The following is a 14,656-nucleotide window of genomic DNA, read 5'->3' as shown; positions in this document are numbered from 1 at the left end:
TCTCTCTCTCTCTCTCTGTCTCGTCTTCATACCTCCAGTGCCTACCACAATGCCTGGTATATATTCATGCTTAAATATGCTTGTTGAATTGAATTAAATTCATAATCAATCAGTAAACCTTTCTTAAGCATCTCCTATGTACCAGGAATTGTGCTAAGTGCAGGGAGTACAAAAAAGAGGCAAAAGACACTCCCTGCCCTCAAGGGATTACAATTTATTCTTGTAGAAGAAAGAAAGAAAATTTCCCACACAAATACAATGAAAAAATGTTGATAAAAATCAACCCACAGGTCTCAGCAAAGGGCACACTAGGTCAGCTTCTCAATGCCCCCAAAAAAGAGGGATTGAAAACTTGCCTCACTTTAAATCCGATCCTTCCTTCCCCTCTCACATGAAACCTGGCTTAATGGGCAGCCTAATTCCCTAATGACTGAAGAGGCTTCTGACATTCAGGCAGAAGCCAGACTGTAACACACAAGAGACAAAACCAGAATTATCATGGCAACCAATTTTACTCAGACTCTGATGCAAAATGGACAGAAGTCCATATATAAGGTGCTTGGATCAAAGATCACAGATTTAGGACTGAGATTATAGTAACCATCTAGTTCAATATCTCTCCTTCTCCCAGTTTTATAGATGAAGAAACAGAGGGGAAGTGATTTGTCCAATAACACACAACAGTAAGTATAGGACTGGAATTTGAACCCACATCCTGTGACTCCAAATCCAGTCTTCCTTTCACTATACTTACCCAGATAACTCCTGTCAGTCAGTAATATGGGAGTTACTAGTCAGGGGACAGAAATGAAACCTGAACCACAGGCTAAGAGGTGACAGGAAGTGAGAGAACACAGAGTAAGTCTGAGTCCAATCAAACCAATAGTAGATAACTCTAGGTCTACAAAGTCCCAGGGATGCCATGAGATTATTTCCAAGTAAGTCTAGAGCTCAAAGGTAACTAACATTCATCAGGAACTTTATGCCTATGCCTACCTAGTCCATGACTAAAGCTGACAATATTTCTAAGATTGTTCTGCGAAAGAACTAAAACTCAGAGCTTATCTCAAAGACTATTTAGTCCAACCTCCTTGTTTTATAGATGAGGAAACTCAAGCCCATCAAGGTTAAGTGACTTGCCCAAGGTCACTCAGATAAGTGTAAGAGAAAAGATTTGAACCAAGGTCATCTGACTCCAAATCTATCACTCTTTTCCCTACACCACAACTACAAATGAAAACCACAGTTGCCATATTAAAAGCAGTAAAGACCAAAGTGCTTGGGAAAATGAAGTTTAAACTCGTAGAATTTATTGACTGTCATGGAACAAAAATGCTAAGAAACAGCTTCCCTATTTTTGACTGGCTTCGCTTCCCACACTGAAAGTAAGGGTGGAGAGGTTAGCCGTGGTTCACCTATTATACATTCATATTCTGAATCCCTACCACAGCGGCCTCCTCACACTAAATCACATATTCCCTTGTGCTCAGGAAGCCTATGTACTCTGTCCTCTCCTCTTTAGGACATTCCAATAGAACTGTCTGGCAGCCCTGGCATTAGCAGAATGTGTCAACCAAAGTGCTGCCTGGTCTCCATGTGTCTGAATACAGAAACTCTGCTGTTAAGACTCACCCACTCTCATAGGGGGAGGAATTTCTCTCTTCTCCAAATACAAAGAGTGAAAGTAGTGCCAGAGAAATGCAATGATCAGCTGTCATTCTCTGGTGGTCTCAGAGCCCAGGATGAGTTTGGGAGTGAAACAAGCCAGGGCCTTGTGCCGTTTACATGGCACATAACCAGCACAGAGTATTGACCATGCTGTTCAATTTCCCCATGATTTCAGTGAAACATTTCATAGAACAAAAACTTATACTGACTGCACTAAAATTCAGACATAAGTGACATCTACACAGGCAGTCGTGGTTTGCAACCTCTCACAACCATCCTATGAAATCAGTACTACGGGTACAATTATTTTTCCGATGAGGAAACCGAGTCTTAGAAGTTCACAGACACATAGTAAATGGCAAAGCCCAGATTCAAATCCAGGCTTGGACTGACTTCAAGCCACTGAGCCTCTTTCTAAGTTCTAAGTTCAGCACTACAGTCCCTATCCTCCAAATCAAGAAAAATCCAGGACACAAAAATAGGGCTAGGCTATAAAATATTGTTCCCTTTGATCTACTAGTGACTGAATTTCATGAACCATTGAGCTAATCTGGTGAAATTAGAGAGTTAATGACAACAGTCACTCTTTACTAAAAGTCTACAAAATCAGACTGATTCCAAATGCACATCTTTTAGTCTCTACCCCTTTTACCCAGAGATCTCACCCCTAGACATATGCCCAAGGAAATAGAAAATGGGGGGGGGGGGAGTTTCCATATAGACCAAAATTTTTATAGCAATATTTTTTGAAGTAGCAAAGAATTGGAAACAGAGAAAATGTACAAGTTGTTGTACGTAAATGTGATGCCATTACTTTGCTAAAAGAGAGGATGAATATGAAGAATACAGAGAAGCTTGCAAAGGTGTGAATGCACTGATACAATGAAGGAAGTAGAAATACAGGGACTTTTGTCATTTGGGTTGCGCCGGACTCCTCATGACCCCATGTGGAGTTTTCCTGGCAAAGCTACTGGAGTGGTTTGCCATTTCCTTCTCCAGGTCATTTTACGGATGAGAAACTGAGGCAAACAGGAGTAAGTGACTTGCCCAGGGTCACATAGTAAGTGTCAGAGATCAGATTTGAACTCAGGAAGGTGAGTCTTCCTGACTCCAAGTCCGGCATGCTATCCACTGTTCCAGCTAGCTGTCCCACAACAATAAGCAACAATAACAGATATGGAAACTAAATGCAACGTCATGACCAAATTTGGCCCTAAAGAAGAGATGTGAGAGTACGTCACCCTCTTTGCAGAAGTTGGGACTGGGGGACCACTGCCTATAATGTTAGACTTGGGTTAATTTTGCTGAATGAACTGTTTTTTTCTTTCTTTTTTATTCTTTGTTATAAGGGATGCTCTCTGGGTAACAGACAGGATAGAAATATACTGAGATATAGGGATATACTAGAATTATTTAGGAGTATTGGGAAATGAAGGTGGGGTAGAAACAAAAGATATTCATTTTTTAAATGTAATACACATTTGTATATGTCATTTGTCTGCCATTGCTTACCTATCATATTCTATACTTTGTAGTTAATGTACTTGGATCAAAATATGCCTTTCTGTGGAACCAGAGGTATGCTGGTAAATGTTTAACATCAGCTTTTCAGAAAATAAAAAATGTACATGTGACACACCTATAGGTTTAATCTGAATTTTCTCCCATCACTTTTTAAAGCTTAAACAATCAAAAAAATTGTGCGGCGAGGTGGTGCAGTGAGTAAAGCACGGGCCCCGGAGTCAGGAGGACCCGAGTTAGGTTCAGGCCTCAGACACTTAACACCCACACAAAAAAACTAGCCATGTAACCTTCGGCAAGTTACTTAACCTCAATTGCCCTTGAAAAGGCAAAAAAAGGGCGGCTAGGTGGCGCAGTGAGGAGAGCACCGGCCCTGGAGTTAGGAGGACCTGAGTTCAAATCCAGCCTCAGAACTTAACACAAAAACTAGCCGTGTGACCTTGGGCAAGTCACTTAAAAAAGCAAAAAAAAAAAATAAATAAAATCCTGATCTGTAGCATTTGCTGATTTTCAACTTGTAAATGCTCACACTGAAAATTTAATAATCAGCTAAGTGGGGGGTGAGGTCTGGAGGGGAAGAGGAGACTGACTCCAGCAAAGCTCTGAGTGGAACTAACTTATATCCCCTTATACAGTTTTGCATTTAAGAATAACTCCCTTCTGTTTCCCCCTACCCTCATGAAAAGACTACTCCTTAGAAAAATCTGTTCCCCATTTTCTTTCTCAACAAGCTCTTTCAGTTTGCTGAACCAAAGATCATCTGAAAATCGCAGTACTCTTTGGTCCCCAGGGGATGTGTGGGCAGCAGCTTTTCTTACAAGCTGCTTCTGTCAATCTATTCCCTCTCCCTTACAGAAGGTTGGAGCACGGGGGTAGCTTATACTCCAACTGTAAAAACAAGTCCTCAGTATTTGCCCAAGAAAGACGGTCTGCCCAGAAATTGATCTAGTCATTTCAATTGCTCCACACAGACTTCTAAGATGAAAAGTCTGGTCTTCTTGGAAGAAAGTTGTGTTGGGGAGGTACCTGAGGAAGGAGGAAAATTCCTAGGAGAAGTTGGTACCAAGAGTAATACTGGTTATCGCTTGAAAGTTTGCAACTAACATTTTCCCAGTCTGAAACAACACAGCATTTTTGCTCAGAACCAGGCCCCACAGAGGAACTCATTACTTGTAGGTTTCTGACTCTATAGTCCAAGAAATAACAGGCACTCTCTGTTTTCTTGTATTACAAAATACAAGATATTGTATTGTAATTTTCTTGTAATACAAAATACCATTCTTTGTAGTACAAAATACCTTGTACTAATAGGTAAATGCTTTGAATGGCAGAAACCTAAAGGAAAACAGGTTGAGTGTGGAATCTGGGAAATTTTCCTTCCATTAGCAAAACATAATGTGCTCAGGGGAGGGAAATGTCTTGATATCCCCAGGATTGTACACAATGCCTAGCAGATTGAATTGTTGAAGGGAACCAAGGATCCTTTAATCTTGGGCCATTACGCTTCTCTTCAACACCTTTTTAATAGATAATGGGGAAAACACTTACCTTAGACAAGAATATATATAGACAGCTAGGTGGTGCAGTGGATAGGGTGCCAGATCTAAAGTCAGGAAGTCGTATTTGACTTTCCACGATCCCATTTTGGGGGTTTTCCTGGAAAACAGTGGGTTGCCATTTCCTTCTCCAGCTCATTTTATAGATGAGGAACTGAGGTAAACAGAGTTAAGTGACTTGTCCAGAGTCACACAGCTAGTAAGTGCATGAGGTCACATTTGAACTCAGGTCCTCCTGACTCCAGGCCCAGCACTCTATCCTCTGTACCACTTAGCTGGAAGATCTAAGTTCAAATAAGAACTTAGTCACTAGTTATATAACCCTGGGGAAGTCACTTGTTTGCCCTGAAGTTTCTCATCTGTAAAATAGGAGTGATAATAGCAAATACCATCTAGGTTACTGTGAGGATAGAATGAGATATTTGTAAGTTGCTTTGCAAATCAAAAAGGATTATATAAATGTTACTAAATGCTAGAGCTATTTTGAAGGAAAAGTGATGAGACTTTGGGAGGAGAAAGGGAGTTATTCAATCCTGGAAGAATTACATAGGGGTATACATTTCACTATTAATTCTAATTTTTTTTCCTTTTTTTCCAGAAAATCTTTTTAATTTTCTTTTTTAATATAATGAACATTGCCTTATACAAAAAAAAGAATAGAAAATGAGTATTGTACACGAAGCTCAGAATGTCTATTACTTACTTGATTTCTTAAAGCATATATTAAATTTAACATGGTAATTCCAACAATGCTCTGTTTGCTGTATTCTCTTCTGAACTTTCTTCTTTTTAAATGTTTCACTGTTATTTTCTTCCTTTTTTGTATTATTGTTATTATTACTATCATGTTATTATTACTATGCCATAATTCTTCCCCACACATACCAAATAAAAATAATTAAGAGCCCGCCCTTGTGACAAATAAGTTTAGTTAAGCAAATCAGTTCTACATATTGCCCAAATCTAAATCTTATTCCCTACCTCTAGTCCATTACCTCTCTGCCAAGAGGTGGAACGCATGACTCCTCATCAAGTCTTTTGAAGTTATGATTGGCTATTTCATTGATCAGAGTTTTTAAGTCTTTTCACAATTACATTATATAATTTCAACTGGGCTCTCACTATGGCAAGGCAATCCTTTCACACCTCCCTAATTGATTCACTAACCCATAGAGGCTTTTCCAAACCTATTTATCTCTCCTCAAGCCTCCCATGACTCCTCTTTCCCTATTCTCTCAGCTGAGAACTTTGCCTCAAAAAAAAAAAAATACTTTGTCTGAAAAAATAAAGAAAAAACCCCAAGACCATTTGTCAAGAGCTCCCTCTATCTCACACCACCCAGATACCTTCTCCCATTACCTCCTCCTTTGACTCTGTCTCACATGAAGAAATGGCCCTTGATCTTGCCAACGCAAATGCTACTATGTGAAAAGTGACCCCATTCCCATACCATCTTCTCCAGCAGATTACCCCCTATCATCCAGCCTCACTCTCTTACTAATATTCAGTCTCTCCCTATGTATTCATTGTTTCTCTTTTACCTACAAACATTCCCATGGTTCCTTCATCCTAAAAAACAAAACAAAACAAAACACCACCTCACTTGATCCACTGGCTACCCTCCCATGTCTCGCCTCCTTTTCCAGGCTAAATTCTTTGTGAAGCCCATCTACTTTCTTTCCTCTAACTCTTCTTCTTAAGTCTCCACAGTCTGGCTTCCAGCCTCACCATTCAACTTAGACTGCTCTCTCTCTCTGAAGTTGCCGATGACTCCTTAGTTGCCAGATCTAAAGACCTTTCTCAATCTCCCGGACCCCTCATAAGTCTTTGACATTGTTTATCATCGTCTCCTTGATACACTTCTCTCCAGGAGGCTCCATCCAGGTTCTCCTCCTACCTGTTAGGCCTCTCCTTCTCAGTCTCCCTTGTTGGATATTCAGCCAGGTGACACCCACTCCCCCAAGGCTCTGTCCTGGGTCTTCCTCTCTAAACCTTCTAAACCATCATCCCTGAATGATCCTGTCAGCTCCCATGGCTTCAACCGTCTTCTCCAGGAAGGTTATTCTTAGATCTGTACGTCCACCCCTAACCTCTCCCTTGACCTCTTGGACATCTCATTGGACATTTTAATTCACATCCAAAACTATACTCATTACCTCTATTCCAAATCCTCCCCACTTCTAAATTTCCCCATCACTGTCCAGGGCACTATCATCCTCCCAGTGAGCCAGCGTCATAGCCTAGGTGTTATCCTCAATTCCTCCTGCTCTCACACATACACACCCCAAATCCAATCCGGTGCCAAGTCCTGTCAATTCTATTTTAATGACATCTCTTCTATATGTCCCCTTCTCTCCTCTAACAATGCCACCACCTTGTCCCCCTGCAACCTTATTATATACAATAGCCAACTTGTTCTGCTCTCCATGGAGCAGTTAGGTGACTCTAGAGTGCATAGAGTTCCAGACCTGGAGTTAGGAAGACTCAGCTTCCTGAGTTCAAATCTAACCTCAAACACTTAGTAGCTGTGTGACCCTGGGCAAGTCACTTAACCCCGTTTGCCTCAGTTTCCTCAAATGTAAAATGAGCTGAAGAAGGAAATGGCAAATCTGTCCAGTATCTAGGCCAAAAAAACTGCAAAATAGGGTCACAAAGAGTCAGACATGACTGAAAACAGCTCAACAACAATGATTTCCCTCTTTCAAGTCACTCCTCACTCACTTCCAGCCTCCACTCGGCTATCAAAGTGATCTTCCTAATGCACAGGTCCTACCATATCACCCTCCTATTTAATAAACCCCATTGGCTCCCTGATACTTCTAGGAGTAAACACAAAATCTTTTTGGCTCCTTCCTACCTTTCCAGTCTTCTTTCATTTTAATTCTCGTCCATTCTGATCCAGTGACTCTGGTTTCCTTGCTGTTCCTCATGTAAGACACTCCATCTTCTGAAACTGCCTTTTCACTGGCTGTTCCCCAAACCTAGAACTCTCTCCATCCTCCCTCCCTTCTCCCCAGCCTGGCTTCCTTCGAGTCTTCGCTAAAATCCCACCTTCAACAACAATATCTTTCCCAGTCTCCCTTCGTTCTATCGCCTTCCCTCTGAGATTATCTCTGATTTTTCCTGTTCTTATCCTGCACAAAGTTGTTTTCAAGTTGTCTCTCCCATTAGAATGTAAGGTCCTTGAGGGCAGGAACCACTTTCGCCCTTTTTTTGTATCCCCAGCATTTAGCACCGTGGTAAAATACTTAACAAATGCTTTTTGACTGGACTTGATAGCGTTATAGTCATCATATAAACTGTTCTTCTGGATCTGCTCACTCGACCCTGCATCAGCTCATATGGATCCTCCCAGTTCTCTACAACTATGTCTTTTTCATCATTTCTTATAACTCAATATTATTCCATTCTATTCATACACCATAATTTGTTCAGCCATTTCTCAAATGATAGGCACCCCCTTAGTTTCTACTATTTGCTATGACAAAAAGGGTTGCTGCATATATTTTTGTACATATGGATCATTTCCCCGTTTCACTGATCTCTTTAGAGCATATGCCTAATATAGTGTTATCACTGTGTCAAAGAGTATGCACAATTTATTGACTTTGGGGGTATAATTACAAACTGATTTCAAAAAATAGTTGGATCAATTCACTGCTCCAATAATTTCTGTCCTTCCACAGTATATTCCATAAAATATCAATGAGTAGTCATGAACAGGGGTTGAGGAAACTTTGGAAGGATGAAGGATATTTTTTTTGGAGGGGGGAAGGTAAGGCAATTGGGGTTAAGTGACTTGCCCAAGGCCACACAGCTAGTTAAGTGTCAAGTGTCTGAGGAGGGATTTAAACTCAAGACCTCCTGATTCCAGGGCTGGTGCTAAGGACATTTTTACATACTAAATACAATCTTAAAAGTCTTCCTTTGGATCCTCAGCTAATGCTTAAAAGCAAAAGTAAAGAGTAAACTTGATACTCTAACATCCAACACTAACTGGAAGAAAGTGTTTAATTTAGAAACCCCTAAAAGACCTTAAGTGACAATACACTGCACACATAGCATGCAATTTCACATTAGGGGAGTTGAAGAATTATTTTGGTGACAATGGTATTGGATAAACAGCCAGGAGACTAGTTTGATGGTTTCACTGATAGGACTCAGGACTACCTTCCTGAAGGGGATTGGTGGACAAAGCAATACTGTAGTAGCATACTTGAGTGCATTTTATTTTCCTTCCTCTTTAGAAAAGCATTAACACGTCAGATCCCTTGAACTAGCACAATGCCTTGAGAACAGTGGGTGCTCAAAAAATATTCATTGTTAGGGCAACAATCATTTGGATACTTTTTATAGTTTATAAATGGGATATTCCTCATAAGCATTCAAGCTTCAGTTCGCAAACACCAAGAAATAAATTGTAAGTTGTCAAGTCAACACCTCACACTTTATATAGACTAAACATAAGGCTTTTAAAAAACAAATTTGGTACTCTGAAGGCCTGAATACTATATCTTGGTGTGACCTTGGGAAAATCACTTCACTTCCTGAAGTTTGGGTTTCCTTTTCTGTAAAAAAATGAAGCAGTTGGAGCAGATGATTTCTGGGTCCGTTTTGGCTCTGATTCTCTGATCCTATGATCTTACATTATGAATGGGAAGGCTTTTACATGTAGGACTAAGTTGACAGAAACCATAATAACAAATGAGAGCCACATGTCAGAGGCAGCACAAATTGGATTAATTGAAATGTCCATTCTTAGTCCTGATGAATGGATGGTAAAACTGACTTCCCTCCTCTGTACAGGGGACTACAGACATGTCATGGTGCAAATACTGTCAGACACCATAATTTTGTCACTTGGTTTTGTTCAACAGTTTTTCTCTATTACAAGAGAAGGGAAGCAAACTAAAGGGGAGGGTATGTTGGACAATGACTGTGATTTTTTTTAAAAGGCATAAATAAAACTTTTTTTTAAGTTACCATAGACAATATGATATATTAGCATTCCAAATATTATATTCTAATATATTCTGCACTAGCAGGCATTTTCAATTTTGAGGACACACATTTTTTTATATTTTACATAAATTATTTTTGAATGCCTTGCCAATGCTAATTAAGTTTACATTTAACTCACATAGTTATAATTTAATTCACATACATTATCCTATTTGATTTATTGCAACCAACCTCTGAGTTAATTGGTCAGATTTTATTGTCATCATTATACAGATAGAGAAGTAGAGAAAGAACTTAAGTGAGTTAAGCAAAACTGTAAGTGTAATGATTTATTTAGGTATTATATAGAGAGTCTAGAGCTATATGTATTTCTCCACTGTATTACAGAGAGCTAAAGAATTAGTTAGAACAATACAAAAGTCAACCCCACACCACTTCCATTTTACAAATGAGGAAACTGATGCCTAGATAGGTTAAGTCACTTCCTTCCCAAAGTTAGACAGTCTTATTCTAACATTAAAAGCTAGAGCTACATTTATTGAAGAATGGTTAAACAAACTGTGGTATATTAATGTAGTGGAATTATGAAGAATTCAGAAAAGTATGGAAAATGTATTTATATGAATTAATATAAAAATGGAACAGAATCAAGTATATATATATGTGTATGCATTTATATGTGTGTGCACATATGTGTGTATGTATATATGTATGTATGTACAAGACTACACCAATATAAATGGAAAGAAGGGGAAGAAAGTAACCGAATGCTGCATAATTATGACTAGGCTGGACTCTAAAGAAAAGATAAGAAAATGTACTTCCCTCCCTATTTTGCAGGGGTAAGGGACTATAGGTATGGAATGTCACTTATACTCAGTTGACATATGTGTATGTTAGTTTTGCTAACTTTGTGAGGCTTTTGCTAACTTTGGTAACAAGTGAGGCTTCTTGGTCTAGGAATTATCCCCAGATAGTTTAATAATCATAGGATATCCCAGTCCCACATACTCTCATACTGAGGTATAGCTTCAGCATGAAAGAGAAAGACTCAAATGCAAATAATCCCAATGAGGAAAAAAAAGGAGAATTGTATAAAAAAGACTGATGTGGCCACACAGTGAACTCATTGACCAACCCAATTTTATTTTTTTAAGACAAACACAAAACGAAAGCAGGGGGAATGGGGAAAGAGAGGAAGAGGGAGAGGACAGAAAGCTAAATACATATACAGACAGAAAAATGACATGATCCTGGAGGAATATGTCAGAAAAGCTAAAGCCTAGAATAAGCTATAGTTTATACTGAATGCTAAAATAGCAACCACAAAAAAAGACAAAAGGATTAAAAGGAAAAGATAGTAGCATTATTTGAGCTGGATGGGACAATGAAAATGGATGACAGAATAAAGGCAGTGCTACCACTACAAAAACTATTGCTTTGCTTCTCTTTTCTTTACCAAGAAGAATGAGGTCCAAACTGAGAAATATGGAACAGATATTTAACAGGAAGTTTAAGTCCAAGCACCTAGCCATCCTGAATGAATTCAAGTCATTGGATCCAGATAAAATACAATCCAAAATATCAGTGCAACCCAAAACAACCAGGGGAATGTGGTAGAAGCATAGTATGTCCAGATTTCAGAAAGGTATATGACAATATCTTCCTTATCCTCCTCATAAAAAAGATGATAGGGGCAGCTAGGTGGCTCAGTGAATAGAGCACTGGCCCTGGAGTCAAGAGGATGTGAGTTCAAATCCAGCCTCAGACACTTAACACTTACTAGCTCTGTGACCCTAGGCAAGTCACGTAACCCCAACTGCCCTGCCTTCCCCTCTCCAAAAAAAGCAAAAAACAAACAAACAAACAAAAACTCTATATAGAAAAGATAAGCAAGGGCTATATAGGAGACTGCTCTCAGTGATCTTTAAGAAAAAATGGGGGAGGGAAGGAGATAAGAAGAATGGAAGGGACATCACAAGACTGGTGGGTGTTGTATCCATTTTCAAAAATGGGAAATTGTGTTCTTAAAACTATATGTCAATGAGTTTGACCTTAATTTCTGTCAATAACACAAGAATATATTATTAAAGGCATAGTTTGTGAGCCCTTGAAAGGATATTTTAGAGACCACTAAGTTCAAACCTTTCATTTTACAGATGAGGAAACTGAGGCCCTTGGATTGTACCTCTCCCAAAGTCACACAGGTCATAAATAGACGAAATGATAGTAAAATCTAAGTATTCTGACTCCAAATACTATCTGGCTTTTAGACTGGTACAATCAGGGGAATGTGGTATAGGGAGAGTATGCTTTGATTTCAGAAAGGTCTATGACAATGCCTTCCTCATTATCCTTGTAGAAAAGACAACAGAGTTTAGAGCCACAATTAGGTAGATTCAAACTAGTTGAATGACCAGACCTAAAGAGTGGTGATCAATATCAACCTGAAAAGAGTGAGAGCATGGCACAGTGGCTAGATAGCTAACCTCAGTGTCAGGGAGACCTGGGTTCAAGCCCTGCCTCTGACACATACTGAAAGTGTGACCCTGGGCAAATCACTTAATCTCACAGAGGCTCTGGAAGCTCTCTAAGATTGTAAGTTATATAGGGGTGGCTAGGTGGTGCAATGAGTAGAGTACTGGCCCTGGAGTCTGGAGGACCTGAGTTCAAATCCAGCCTCAGACACTTAACACACACACACCAAAAAAAAAACCCTAGCTGTGTGACCTTGGGCAAGTCACTTAACCCCAACTGCCCTCCAAAAAAACCAAAAAAACAAAAAGAAAGATTGTAAGTTATAGATATTATATAGAGTAATTCTGGATATAGTATTTCGGAGAGGGAGTTTTCTCACCTGGAGCTTTCCATGCCAGTGAATTCAGATGGATGGTTAAAAAAAAGTCCTGTTCAACACTTTTATCAGCGATTTGGATGAAGGCATAGATGATATATTTATCTAATTTGCAGATGACTAAAAGCTGAAAAGGGTAACTACTAAAGTAAATGAAAGAAATGAGATCCAAAATTATCTAAATAGGTTGGAACAATGAGCCAAACTGAATAAGAAGAAATATACTTCAAGAATCTATGATTTCATTTGTATGGTTATTCCTGCACCAATGCAGATAACAACCCCTCCATGACTTAGGAGACAGCCTAATGAATTGCTGTGGCCAAAACACATTCATCATCCACTGGCCAACCTCTTAGTACTAGCTAGTCCTCAGAAGACAGGCATTCAGCCTGCCTCTGAATCCATAACCCAAACACTCCCAGCTTGGTAGGACCACACAGAGCTTAGACTCAGCTTACTGTTTCCCTCTCTGCCATGAAAATATGCCAGAGGAGGATTTTAGGGAAATATGCAAAGTCCTACCATTGGGTTCAAAAAATCAGCCGCATAAGTATAGGATAGAGACCATTCATGTGAAAAGGATGTGAGGATTTTAGTGGACCACAATCCCAATTTAGGGGCAGCTGGGTGGTACAGTGGATAGAATGCTGGATGTGGAGTCAGGAAGACAATTTCAAATCCCACCTCAGATGCTTTATCATCCATGTGATTCTGGGTAAGGAAGTTCATCTCTGTCTGCTCCAGCTTCCTCAACTATAAAATAGAGATCATAATAACACCTATTTCCCAGGGGTCCATGGTGAGGATCAAATGAAATAATATTTGTAAAATGTTTTGTAAGCCTTAATGCACTACATGAAACTAGCACTTAATAAATGCTTTCTACTTCCTTCTTTCCTCAATTTAAGTCAGCAGTGTGACACCATAGGCACAAAAAACTTAAGGCAATCTTAGGCTTTGTTATTAGAGCTATAGCATCCAGAATGAAGGAAATGGTAGTCTCACTATATCAGCCCACATTGGGAGTATTACATTCAGTTTGGGGAGGGGGGTGCCACATTTTAGAAAGAACACAGAAGTTGGAAAACATTCTGAGGCAAATGACTAGAATAGTGAGGAGGCTTAAAACCACATCATACAAGGGTCTGCCAAAAGAAATGGATATTTTATTTATAGAAAAAAAAACTAAAGAGCATGCTATAATTGTCTTCAAATATTTGAAAGGCCATCAGGTAGAAGAGGTATTATACTTATTTTGTTTAGTTCCAGAGGGCAAAACTAAGACCAGTTACATTAAACAGAGGCAAATTTTAGCCAGACATAAGGGAGAACTTCCTAACAATTAGATCTGTTCAAAAATAGTATGTCCTACCTCAGGATAGAGTGAATTTTCTTCTTCTGGCAGTCTTCAAGCAAAGGTTGCATGATTATTTGTTGAACATGTTGTGAATGCAATTTCTCTTGGAACTGCTAAGGTCCCTTCCAACTCTGAGATTATATGATTCTAAAAAAGGACTGGATTAGAAAATCTCGAAGGTCCCCTTCCAGAACTATAACTCTTAGAATGGCAAGTTATCATGTCCTTCAAAGTTTAAGAGTGACACACTTCTTCCCAAAACCACGCAAACATACACACACACACACACACATACACACACAAGATTCTGGTACGTGGGCAGGGCAGGGTAGAGAAAAGTGTTAAGTAGGTGGAAAGATGGTGTCTTGGTGTTTATTCAAAATTACATTCTCTTCCTCCTCCTTCTCTTCCTTTTTCTTCCCCCACTTCCTCTCCCCCTCTCCCTTTTCCTTCTCCCTCCTTCTCCACTCTCTCTGCCTCTCTCAACTTCTCTCACTCCCTGTCCTCTCTTTCCCTGCCTCTCTCCCTCCATTTCTCTTCCCTCCTCATGCTTTCTCTCCTTCCTCCCTCTTTCATTCTTTCTCCCTCCTTTTTCCCTCTCCCTGTCCCTCATTTTCCCCCTCTTTCCTCTCTCTCCCTCCCTCTCTCCTGCCCCCCTTTTCCCCTCACTCCATTTGTCTACCCCTCCCCTTTCTCCTTCTCTCCTCTTTCTCCTCTCCTCTTCTCCCTCCCCCT

General features: G+C 39.7%; 1 protein-coding gene across 1 annotated transcript in view; it reads right to left on the bottom strand.

The window, feature by feature from the left end:
- The window catches only part of SEC14L5 (SEC14 like lipid binding 5), a 106,165-nt gene that overhangs the window by 89,098 nt on the left and 2,411 nt on the right, over positions 1 to 14,656 (bottom strand). The gene's annotated exons all lie outside the window — the stretch shown is intronic.

This window comes from Petaurus breviceps, unplaced genomic scaffold, assembly GCF_028583685.1.
Source record: "Petaurus breviceps papuanus isolate PSGF00001 unplaced genomic scaffold, PetGlider_PUasm1.0 120, whole genome shotgun sequence".
Taxonomy (NCBI): Eukaryota; Metazoa; Chordata; class Mammalia; order Diprotodontia; family Petauridae; genus Petaurus; species Petaurus breviceps.
The sequence above is the reverse complement of the archived record's forward strand: the minus strand, read 5'-3'. Positions and strand labels throughout refer to the sequence as shown.